The sequence below is a fragment of the Terrapene carolina genome, unplaced genomic scaffold (genome assembly GCF_002925995.2).
Source record: "Terrapene carolina triunguis isolate 2854851 unplaced genomic scaffold, T_m_triunguis-2.0 Scaffold103, whole genome shotgun sequence".
NCBI lineage: Eukaryota > Metazoa > Chordata > Testudines > Emydidae > Terrapene > Terrapene triunguis.
Window position 1 is genome coordinate 4,840,180 of NW_020664454.1, and position 12,770 is coordinate 4,852,949.

Sequence of the window (12,770 nt, forward strand, 5' to 3'; positions counted from 1 at the left end):
TATATACTCACTGCAACCTTAGTGAACCATTATCATTGCGGTACTGAGAGTGCATGTGGTTAAAGCTGCCTAAGACCCAAATAAAGTATTAATGGGGAAAAAATAATACTGAATGTATCAATATATGCTTTGTGGCGTTTTGAACCACCTTAGCTTAGCTGGGGAGGGGCGAGCCCTGAAAGTGTAACAGAGAGTAACTTTCAATACTTTCACAAGGGGCTCTGATAAAAAAAATATCTTTAACCTTTAATAGGCCCTATGTCCAAGGAATGCATGTGTTGTAGTGAGCAGGGTTAGGGATTGGAGAATCTCTTATTTGTGTTCACAACCAGGGAAGGAGACAACAGCATGTGGCAAACAAACTTATATTCAGGAGGAGGCAACAGCACATAGGAGACAAATTTGTATTACCTGCACCTGTTGGAGATATTTATTGCTCTTAAAAATATGCTGATCATACTGAGAATATGGCTCAGTGTCAGTGTTGCCAGGTGTCTGATTTTTCGACTGGAAAGTCCAGTCAAAAGGGAACCTGTACAATGTCCGGTCACCGCAGGGCAACAGACGGGGTGCCGGGTCATCAACCCATGCCAGGTCCTGCCCTGGGGGAGAGGGGTGTAACACCTGTGTGTGTGAGAGGGGGGGTGCCCTGGGAAAGGCCTCAGTGTGGGGGAGGGAGTTGCAGAGCAAGCCCGCCTCACGCTCACCCCATAGCGGCAGCTCCTGCGGCTCTTGTCTCACGGGGCTGTCTGGGCTTGGCCCTCCAATCCAGGGGTTGCAACCTGTCCCCTGGTGCATGGGGCTGGGGGTCAGGCCAAACCTGAACAGTGCTGTGTGACTAAGTGCATCAGAGGTCAGGTTGCAACTCCGAGAGCGGGGAGCCAAACCCAGCCAGCCCTGTGTGATAGGAGGGTTTGTGGGTCAAAGTGGGAGAGTCCCATGAAATCTGGGACTGTTGAGGGTGGTCTGCCAAGGGTCTGTCTAGTCCAATAACTTGACTGAAATCAGCAAGTGCTAGGTGCTTCAGAGGAAGGTTAAAAAACCTCTTGGTGGACAGCTATGGAATAATCTGCTCAGTTTCTCCCTAACCCCTCTCAGATTGGTTGGTTTATGCCCTAAAGCATACGAGGTTATATCCCTTCTAAAAAATCCCAACTTTATTTATACACCACAACATAGGGTTTGGTGAGGCTCAAGTGAATGGAGACTTGTGAGCATTGGCATCAGGAGCCCAAACAGCTCCTTCATTTACAGCTCCTCAGTGACCAGTTCAAGGCCTCTTATTTGCAAGTGGCTGAGAGCAAGCTTTGAAAACCCAAGGCACTGACCGACTAATTGTCCAGTGTTGCCACATCCTCAGCAAAGAGCCCAGGTAAGATGGTGCTCAGCTGTATGGAGAATTCTTTTTAAATTCTGACTTAAAACTGTATTCAACGTATGGTGGAGGGGAATGGGGGAGTAATAAATTAGTATTGTTGGGGAATGGTAGGGTTTAACCCTAAAACTAGTCTCTGGGCCAGATCTTCAGCAAGTATAAATGGGAGTAGCTTCATTAACTTCAGTAGAGATACAGTGATTTACATCTGGCTCTTTAATTATAAACTTTGGAAATAGTTTGGCTTTTGCAATGAAAAATATAAAGCCATTGGTCAATCACATTTTAAGCTCAAAAACAGTATCTGTCTTTGGGCTTGCAAGTTGAAGCTGACATTGAGAAAATGCTGATTTTATTTCGGTCTTCTATATAAATGGCTGAAACATAATCTGGTACTAGAATGTATACCCAGCTTAATGTTACTACAATGTTAGAACAGCTTTCACTCAGAAAATATACAGCTTAACAGTGGGGCTAGGTCTTTTCCCTCTTCAGTGAGAGCAAGCCCAAAGAATCTCTAAAACAGCTTACTGTAATCACTCCTTTTTCTCCTCTTACTGCTTATGGGTCATATAGTAGAAAGGGTTTGTCAGTTTGCAAAGAGGCAGCCCAATGATTTAAGGAATCTAGAATGATTTGCAGGGCTTTTAGTGACCTTGCTGGAGTCTGATAGACATGTATGTGACTTTTACAGTTTCCCTAAATGATCACCGTTAAAGCACATCAAAACTTGTTCTGGAATTATCTGGCAGTGGAAATATGATAGTTTTGGTATTAACTGTCAGCATCAAGTTCAGTTCAGGTTTCTGTTGAATAACAGTTCTCTTTAATAGTGTGTGTTTGAGATCTCAGGGTCATTATAATTATGCAGAAAGCATATGTATTACTAGAAGCTATACATCACTTTCCCATCTGTATAACAGTATGTTGTCCAACCTTCAAACACTAAAGGAGCATTTCCATCAAGGCATGTTAAACACAATTTTGATTAGAAACTACTGCAGATTTATGCCTAAATAATGAGGAACTCCATACTTAATTAGCTGTTAAACTCACAAGCAGAGGTATGAATCATATCACTGGAAATGTGTGGAACCATGAGTTAAAGGAGAGCCCCTCCCGTTAATAGTTTGTTTTGAATTCTCAAGTGACCACTCAGAGCTCCAAAAGTCTAATGGGCATCTTGGCCAATTAATCCCAACTACTGATATTTAGAGAATTTCATTCTGGAGTTGTACGCCCACACTTCAGACTTCCTTAGGTCATCTACAGAATCATACCACTGCATATGTGATGGGGCCACTTGGGTTTTCCAGTTAAGGAATAAAAACATAAGAATGGCCATACTGGGCAAGACCAAACTATCCTGTCTTCCGACAGTGGCCAATGCCAGGTGTCCCAGAGGGAATGAACAGAACAGATAATCATCAAGTGATCCATCCCCTGTCACCCATTCCCAGCTTCTGGCAAACAGAGGCTAGGGACACCATCCCTGACCATCCTGGCTAATAGCCATTGATGGACCTATCCTCCATGAATTTATCTAGTTCTTTTTTGAACCCTGTTATAGTCTTGGCCTTCACAACATCCTTTGGCAAGGAGTTCCACAGGTTGACTGTGCGTTGTGTGAATATGACTTTTCTTGTGGAACGGCATGGCACTCTGGTGAGAGAGAGAGACTGGCCATACCTTCCTAGAGAGACATAACAAAGGGTAACATGAGAATGAAGGACCTAGGAACCATCCCGTTCTGGCAACAATTGCTTTCCTTGAGTTAGTAAAACAGAACAAATGCACATAATAATGTGTCCTAGGAAGCCTCTACCTGCAGTTTATGATCTCATTTGATAGTTTCTCATATATGGTATGGGAGTCTGATAGCCTGGTCAGTACTGGTTGTACTGAGGGAACAGACTCTTCACCATCATTTCAGGCCTGGTCTACACTACAAAGTTAGGTCGATGCAAGGCAGTTTATGCCGACCTAGTTGAGCATGTGTCTTCACTTAAATTTGTCTTCCACTTATGTGAGTGCCCCGCCACCCTCCACCCCCGTGTCCCGATATTTTCTTCCTCTCATCTGGTCACCCTAGGTGCCAAGCCACAGACCTGCCGCTTTTACAAAGAGCTGCATCCCATCCTCAGCAGATACCCCACCGCTGCACACATCCGCACCACGGATACCTCTGAGGAGCCCGAGTCACAGGCCTCTGCCATGAACCGCGAGGAGGAGGAGGTGGTTGACAAGGAAAGGGGGGGTATGAGGGATAGGCCTTTTTTGCTGGAACTGAGTCAGCACCAGGGGTTGGGCTGCACCCTGTAAAAAGTTATTCACAATCCTTACTCAAGCATTCGCTTCCCAGTGCCCTGGAGGAATTCCGGCTGAATCAGCCAGGCTGTCTCTAGAATGCCCCCCGTTGGCATCTCCCAATGTGGGGTGGAAGCTAAAAGCTACAATACAGTCTTTTGTCGTTAATACTTGGCTTTCCCCCAACTTGTTTGGTTTTAGCCACCATTTTATTCTTGATATGGCTGAACCCCATCAGGCAGTCACACATGGTTTTTGCCTCCATGCAGATCTCAAGAACCACCTCCCAAACCATGACATCACACTAGTCACATAAACCTCACCCACTCTCCTGAACCACCCTCCAGCAACTAAAAATCATTTCTGTAATGCTAACCCCTTGGTGCACAAATCTAAAGGTTCTGCCAAAACCTGATTCTTCTGCATAACCATCATGCTCTTTCCACCAAGCCAATGGCCTTCTCTCCATTAATCACAGTTTGTGTGCAGTGACCTTTTCATATATTAGTGCAGATGTGAATTGCGGTATCTTTCATTAAACTAGAAATACCTTCTTGTGATACATCTCTGTGATATCAGTCTTAAAGTAAGGATGATGTGCTTAATGCTACCCCATAATGCATATGGACAGGTTTATTAATGGAGAAGATTTCACTCTTAATAGGATCAGAGGTCATGAGCAGAACATGCAACATGATTTGGACTGTATCTGAATTCACTATATGGCTAAAGCATGAAGCAGTTATAAGGTTAGCTGAAGAATTATCAGGCTGCTTAATCTGTGCCTTGATCATTGTAGGCATCTTTAGTCACTGGTTTGCCAAATATTGTTCAGGGTTATTGTAATGTTGTAGCCATGGGCAGCAGGTACAGTAGGCCAGGGGAGGCTAAGCCTTCCCCGGCGCAGCCGCCGCTGCCCTGCTGCCGGACGCCTGGGCCATGGTGGCCCCTCTGCCTCTTCCCCTCCCTGTTCTGCCCCTTCCACGAGGTCCCCACCGCCCGCTGCTGTCTGTTGTGTCCCTCCTCTCCTCAACTCCACCCCCCACCTCCAGAGGTCCCGCCACTCACCGCATCCTTCCTCTCCTCCACCCTCCTCCCCCACGAGGCCCTCCCCCCTGCTGCTTCGCTTGTCTCCTCCCCCACGAGGACCCCCCAACCACTGCGTCCCTCCTCTCCTCCACTCCCCTCCCCTGCCAGACCTCCCCTGCCCACTGCTCGCCATGTCCTTCCTCACCTCCCCACCCCCGCAGGGGGGGAGGGTGGAGGAGAGGAGGGACGTGGAGGGATGTGGAGAATGCGAGTGACGGAGGTCTTGGGGGAGAGGTGGGGTGGAGGAAAGGAGGGACATTGGGAGGGGATAGAGGGGGGGGAAGGGGAGAGGCGAGGAGGGGTGCAGCAAGCAGTGGCAGGGGGTCAAGTGGGGAGGGGACTGAGCAGGGGAGAGGCAGGGCCTGGAGTGGAGTGTGGGTGGGGCTGCAGGCAGAAGTGGCGGGACAGGGAGCTAGCCTACCCCAGTGGAAGCTTCACCCGCTGCCCATAGTTGTAGCTAAGAACTGTGACGCTTTCTTCTGACTCAGTTACAAATGTCCTCATCAGAGTCACACAAACTATCAACAAGGAGTCCGATGGCACCTTAAAGACTAACAGATTTATTTGGGCATAAGCTTTCGTGGGTAAAAAACACTTCTTCAGATGCATGGAGTGAAAATTACAAATGCAGGCATTATATAATGACACCTGAAGAGAAGGGAGTTACCTCACAAGTGGAGAACCAGTGTTGACAGGGCCAACCTACCATGAGGAATGGTAACATATAAAAGCCAGTAGGAGAACACTTCAGTCTTCCTGGACATTCTATAACAGATTTTAAAGTACCTATACTTGAACAAAAAAACTTCAGAAACAAACTTCAAAGAGAAACAGCAGAACTAAAATTCATTTGCAAATTTTACACCATTAATTTGGGCTTGAATAGGGACTGGTAGTGGCTGGCTCATTAGAAAAGCAGCTTTGCCTCTTCTGGAATTGACACCTCCTCATCTATTATTGGGAGTGGACTACATCCACCCTGATCGAATTGAAGGGTTTCTTCAGGTATGTTAGCAACAAGAAGAAGGTCAAGGAAAGTATGGGCCCCTCACTGAATGAGGGAGGCAACCTAGTGACAGAGGATGTGGAAAAAGCTAATGTACTCAATGCTTTTTTTGCCTCTGTCTTCATGAACAAGGTCAGCTCCCAGCCTACTGTACTGGGCAGCACAGCATGGGGAGGAGGTGACCAGCCCTCTGTGGAGAAAGAAGTGGTTCAGGACTATTTAGAAAAGCTGGACGAGCACAAGTCCATGGGGCTGGATGCACTGCATCCGAGGGTGCCAAAGGAGTTGGCGGATGTGATTGCAGAGCCATTGGCCATTATCTTTGAAAACTCATGGCGATCGGGGGAGGTCCCAGATGACTGGAAAAAGGCTAATGTAGTGCCCATCTTTAAAAAAGGGAAGGAGGAGGATCTGGGCCAGTCAGCCTCACCTCAGGCCCTGGAAAAATCATGGAGCAGGTCCTCAAGGAATCAATTCTGAAGCACTTAGAGGAGAGGAAAGTGATCAACAACAGTCAGCATGGATTTACCAAGGGCAAGTCATGCCCGACTAACCTAATTGCCTTCTATGATGAGATAACTGGCTCTGTAGATGAGGGGAAAGTAGCAGACCTGTTATTCCTTGACTTTAGCAAAGCTTTTGATACGGTATCCCACAGTATTCTTGCCAGCAAGTTAAAGAAGTATGGGCTGAATGAATGGACTATAAGGTAGATCGAAAGCAGGCTAGATCATCGGGCTCAATGGGTAGTGATCAATGGCTCCATGTCTAGTTGGCAGCTGGTTTCAAGCGGAGTGCCCCAAGGGTCGGTCCTGGGGCCGGTTTTGTTCAATATCTTCATTAATGATCTGGAGGATGGCATGGATTGCACCCTCAGCAAGTTTGCAGATGACCTGGGAGGAGTGGTAGATACGCTGGAGGGTAGGGATAGGATACAGAGGGACCTAGACAAATTGGAGGATTGGGCCAAAAGAAATCTGATGAGGTTCAACAAGGACAAGTGCAGAGTCCTGCACTTAGGACGGAAGAATCCCATGAACTGCTACAGACTAGGGATTGAGTGGCTAGGCAGCAGTTCTGCAGAAAAGGACCTAGGGGTTACAGTGGACGAGAAGCTGGATATGAGTCAACAGTGTGCTCTTGTTGCCAAGAAGGCTAATGGCATTTTGGGCTGCATAAATAGGAGTACTGCCAGCAGATCGAGGGACGTGATCATTCCCCTCTATTTGACATTGGTGAGGCCTCATCTGGAGTACAGCTTTGGGCCCCACGCTACAAGAAGGATGTGGAAAAATTGGAAAGAGTCCAGCGGAGGGCAACAAAAATGATTAGGGGGCTGGAGCACATGATTTATGAGGAGAGGCTGTGGGAACTAGGATTATTTAGTCTGCAGAAGAGAAGAATGAGGCGGGATTTGATAGCTGCTTTCAACTATTTGAAAGGGGGTTCCAAAGAGGATGGATCTAGACTGTTCTCAGTGGTACCAGATGACAGAACAAGGAGTAATGGTCTCAAGTTGCAGTGGGGGAGTTTAGGTTAGATATTAGGAAAAACTTTTTCACTAGGAGGGTGGTGAAGCACTGGAATGGGTTACCTAGGGAGGTGGTGGAATCTCCTTCCTTAGAGGTTTTTAAGGTCAGGCTTGACGAAACCCTGGCTGGGATGATTTAGTTGGGGATTGGCCCTGCTTTGCGCAGAGGGGTGGACTAGATGACCTCCTGAGGTCCCTTCCAACCCTCAGATTCTATGATTCAGGCACCTAAATAAAAGTGGCCTCATTTTTGGAGGCGCTGAGCACCAGTGGCTCCTATAGGGCCTAATTTTCCACTAGCTTGCATCTTGTGTAGCTATTTAAACCTGTGCAAAGTGAGTGTGCAACAAAACCAGATCTGAATTCCCCATTCCCTCAGACCCATGGAACCACCTTACACACATTTTGCATAGCTTGGCATGAATGTGCAAGGTGCCAATTGACCAGGGTGGTGATTCAGGGCCATTGACTTATACGTGAGCTACCGGTGCTCTACATCTCTGAAAATCAGTCCACTTTTATTTAGATGTCTAACTTTAGATACCCAAGTTTGAAATTTTCACCATATATTTAAAAAATATTTATGTATCATACTTTACATTACTAAAGAGTCAATAATTTTAAAAATCTTATTTATTTTTAATCATATCAGCTTTTTGTTTACTTTTTTATATTCTGCCAGCTATGAGAATTAAAGCAGAATAGTCATTTTCATTCTTATTTACTATCATCCTTTCCAGGGTGAAATCCTGCTCTTACTGAAGTCAATGATAAAGTACCCTGTCAATTTCACTGCCAGATCCTTAGGCCCTAGAACACTGCTACAGTGCTTTGCTTACAAATGTTGTAGGGGGAGAGTTTATTTGTTTACAAAAAATCCAGTGGGATTTTTTTTTTAATTCATGCAAATATTTTATGGAACCTAATGTCAATAGAAGTATTATGTTTGCTAAATCTAAATTTGGGTCAGATTTATCCTGAGTGCTTCTTTACCTTTCAAAATGTTTTTTGTTCTATTTTTTCTTTGCCATGTTTCCTGAAACCTAATGTAATAAAGATAATGGGAGTCACTCTGCTGATTAATTTGAGGCATGATTTAGCTTACAAGATTAATGTCTTGTTGCTATAACTCTTCTGGATGGAAATAGCTGTCAGATGGAAATATTAGTCATTTTTATAGGCAGGTACAATTTGAGCTAAGTGGCCTGTTAACCAATAAGTGAAAACAAATAAAATGACTGCAAAGCCTCAAGCTTATATTACTGCACAGATTTTTAGTTTCTTGGGCTACATTTTGCCCTGAGAGTTGCAGAGATGTAACTAGGAGCAAACTTGAACCCTGAGTATCTTTAGCAGAAATAGTCTAACCAATTTACTGCAAAGCAGGTGGGGCTGAGGGTGACATGAGAGGGAAGAGGTCAGCATTTATATTTCTGGCTTTACATCTGGGTATGTGTGATGGTTCTTGGGGTACCCAAGACTGTGAGTCACCTCCTTACCCCGTCTCCAGCGTGAGGCTGTCTTGCCTGTGGCAGTCCTCTAATATCACCAGCCTGTTAGCCACTAAGCACTCTCTTCTGGGCTATGCCGGCCCTTTCTTTATGTCACAGCTTAACAAGAGGTGCGCCCGAGTCCCTTGATGCATTCCCCTGTGATATCCAGCCCCTGACACTGGCTACTCACAAAAATCCCCGATCCTCTGTTCCCACAGGACCAGTGTACCCCAGTTTACCAGTTTTACCCAAATCACCACTCCTGTGTAAAGCACAGCACTTGTGAGCACTTATAGTAAAATAAGAGAAGGTTTACTTAAGAGAAAAATAGAGGCTCCCCTAGAAACAAGAGGGAATGATGGAAACAAATGGTTACAATATAAAACAAAATCATAAAAACATGAACTTGGCCGTATACTTATTACCTTTCCTTCCCAATAAAGTAGTTTTCCCTCTTCTGCCCCCAAAGTTCAGTCTGTTGCAGAGCCGACTGGCTTCCCAGGAACCAAGATCTAATCTTTCATGAAACACCCTTGTTTAAGTTGTCTCCTCAGTGAATGGGTGCACAGTGTCTATCTTCACCCTGTGATATATTGAACCAATCTTTTGTGTTTATTCAAAGACATGTTGTTCTCCAGTCTGTTACAACATTCCCTTTTCATCTCGTTGGTTTTGATCGTTTGCAGTTATCTTTGATGGTTTTTCATTGACTGTTTGGAGAGGGGCAAGGGTAGACAATTGAGCTTTGCATTACATCACTGGCTAATCATGGATGGGGTGAATTCCCTCCTGCTTGAATGGGTCATCACTGAGACAGATGGTTGCCTGGTGACTAACTCTTACTTCAATACCATATAAGGTATATTTTTCAATATAGTTATTTTATTCCTTAAATACTACTCGTCCACACATCTCACAATGATTATGAATATTGATAAATTACAAGCTTTCAATAGAGACCTCACATGCTACCCTTCAAGGATCAATACCATGAAAGTGGTGTATTAGATGCAGTGAGTTTGTCAGGTCTGAGACAGGAGTTGCTAGTAAAGAACAATTAATGCTTTGCCCATTGGCACCAATGGGCCTATGTGTCACAGTACGGTAGGGAGATATCATTAGAATCCTTGGTGGATGAACTCCTTCTGGCAAGGGACAAAGGTCAGGTTTCTATGCTGATTTTATTAGATTTCTCAAGTGATCTAGCAGGGGTAGATGATCTTCAGTAGCTCCATTCCTTCCTTTTTGAGAGAGTTCAGAGTCCAGTAACAAAGCTTCTGAAGACAGGCAAATCACTCATATTTACACAGGGAGCTGGAATTAGAAACCTTATCTTTAAGCTGCAAAATCACAGGCCTCTAACACCTGAGCTAAAGAAAAGTTCCTCTAATTTTTATTCTCTACATAGGCCAGATACTAGAGCGGAACATTGCACTCGCTGATAAACACAAAGCCAGTATCTTACAGTCCTGCATCACTTCCTTTTAGCTCCTTTTTTATTCAGCCTTTGTGAGTGAAGTCCCAGGGGAGGCTGGGAGGTGTCTTGGGTGGCGATGTCATGGGTGGCAGTGCCCATCAGCATCTTCATCACACTCTGACCTGCCTCTTCTTTCCATTAGGTCTGGATAGTGTAGTTTTCCTGCTTTCCCAGCAGCTGCCTGAGATGAGGACCTGGATAAGAATGAGAGGGCAGAAACTCATGCAGGAGATGATGGAAATGATACTGGTTCACAGAGTGATGAGTCACGAATCTATGGAGTTCTTCTTCCAGGAGTGTCTCTGTGGGTGCTCCACTTGAAGTGAATCTGCGCCCCTGCACTTGTAATCAGAGATTTGTAGTAGCAGTGCCTGGTTGGGTCACACGTGCACTGTCCCCATCTTGCACCGCCTCAAGGGTTACATAGCATCGTGTGACCAACCCCCCCTCACTTCCTTCTCTACCTCCCTTGGCTTGAGACGTAGCACTTAGCAGTGCCTCTGTAGTTTAGCTTTCTTTAATCTAATTTAGGATTCCAATTGCTTAGTTAATAGTTAGTTAAATAGTTACTTACCCTTCCCCGTTTATTTTTTCTTATAAAAACACAAACAAAAAGGCTCTCTCTTATATGAGAAAATTAAGTTTCAATTGTTAGATACCCCTTAGAGTAGCATAGTTATCCTCCCTTATGGGAGAAAACCCTTCTCTGAGGGGCATATTCGGCTCTCCAGGTTTAAACACTGCCTTATGTGCAGACTGTCTATCCTGGTTGATGACAGGCATTCAAAGGGTGCCTGCTGCCTTGGCAAGACACACATTTCACAGAAGTGTTCACACTGCCACAACTTTAAAGCCTATGGCAGGAAGGCAAGGGACCTGCAGTTAGAGCTCCTCATGATGGAGAAGTTTCTGCGCCTGGTGTCTGAGCCCAGATCACGGACCCTCCCTGGACACTGGTCTCCCATGGCAGCCTCCAACAGAGGTTCCCCTCCACCTGCTCAAGTAAAAGAGCATTCTGCCAAGAAGGTGGCAAAAAGCGGGCTCCAACCTCACCTCCTCAGGAATCCTCCAAAAAGTGGCATTTTCCGACTCTGCAGACCCCATCAGTACAAACCGCACCAGGACCGTCCACCGCTGAGGAAGTGGGACCATCCACTACCGTGGGTACTGTGCGAGCAAAAGACCCTAAGTGGGCTTGCTCGGAAACAGGCAGCAAAGGGAAACCTAAAACCTCTGCCTCGGTACTGTCGGAGCAGCTCAGCACCGTTACAGGCTATAGCACCACCTTCTGCCTTTACAGCACATAGCGCACGATCCTACTGATTGTTACTGATGCTCTTGGTACCTCAGCAATTCCTCCGCCACAAGGATCTTCTGGTCACCTCAGTGCCAGAATCTCCTCTCCTCGGTACTGACCTCAGTCCAGCACACTCAGTACCAAGCCAACTTGCCACACCGCCCAGAACAGCTTCCCCCTTATCTAGTGACAAGGACGATAAGGATGAAGGGGAAATCTACTCTGACATATTTCAACCTCCTCCAAGATGGCCCTACCAATTAACAACATTTGCATAGACCCGGCCAAAACCATCTGGCAGACCCTGGCAACAATCCCACCCATCTGTAAAAGGATAGATAAAAAATATTATGTTCCTTCTAAAGGAAGGGAATTTCTGTTTTTGCATCCCACACCAAACTTCCTTATAGTGGTGGCTGTGAATGACAACCTCACTCCAGAACCACCCCGTACGACTAGAAGAGATTAGATCTTCTTGGACGTAAGGCCTTCTTGTCAGCAACCCTACAATTTAGGATCACTAACTACAAGGCGTTGATGGCCAAATATAATTACACAAACTATTCAAAATTATCTTAATTAATGGGCCGTGGGTATCATAGGCTGGGGGAGGCTAAACTTCCCCAAACAGCCTAGCGTGGCCCCACCCACACTCTGCCGCCAGGTCCCCTCTGGCTTCCCTCTCTTTCCTGTGCTTGGGGATGGGGCGGCCTGTGGCTGGGACTTGGAACAGCTGGGGCTGTTGCTTGCACCACCCAGCACTCCAGGGCTGGGGATACTGGGGCCGCGCCACCTGCCTGGCACTCTGGGGCTCAGGGTGCTGGGACTGCACCTCCCGCCCGGCGCACTGGTGGTGGGGGCGCTGGGGCCATGCGGCCTGCCCAGCTCTGGGGCTGGAGCCCCGGGGCCATGCCGTCTACCCAGCGCTCTCGGGCTGGGGCTGCACTGCCTGCCGGGCGCTCCGGGGCTGGGGCCGGGAGGGCTGGGGAAGTGGGTCTGCAGCAGCACTATGGGGGCTCTGGTGGGAGAGGGGCATGGCCTTGGGCAAAAGGGGCGAGGCTGGGGGTTATCCACCCACAGCGGGCAGTTCGCGTGCCACCCAGGTCTGAATTTATGTATTTTCTTCCTGAAGACAAAAAGTATTATTTCAGAACGACCATCTTGGAGGGCCACCTCCTCACTCGAACAGCTTTGC

General features: G+C 46.5%; 1 protein-coding gene across 1 annotated transcript in view; it reads left to right on the forward strand.

The window, feature by feature from the left end:
• Positions 1-12,770, forward strand: part of LOC112104320 (ras-related protein Rab-3B) — a 125,207-nt gene that overhangs the window by 92,770 nt on the left and 19,667 nt on the right. The gene's annotated exons all lie outside the window — the stretch shown is intronic.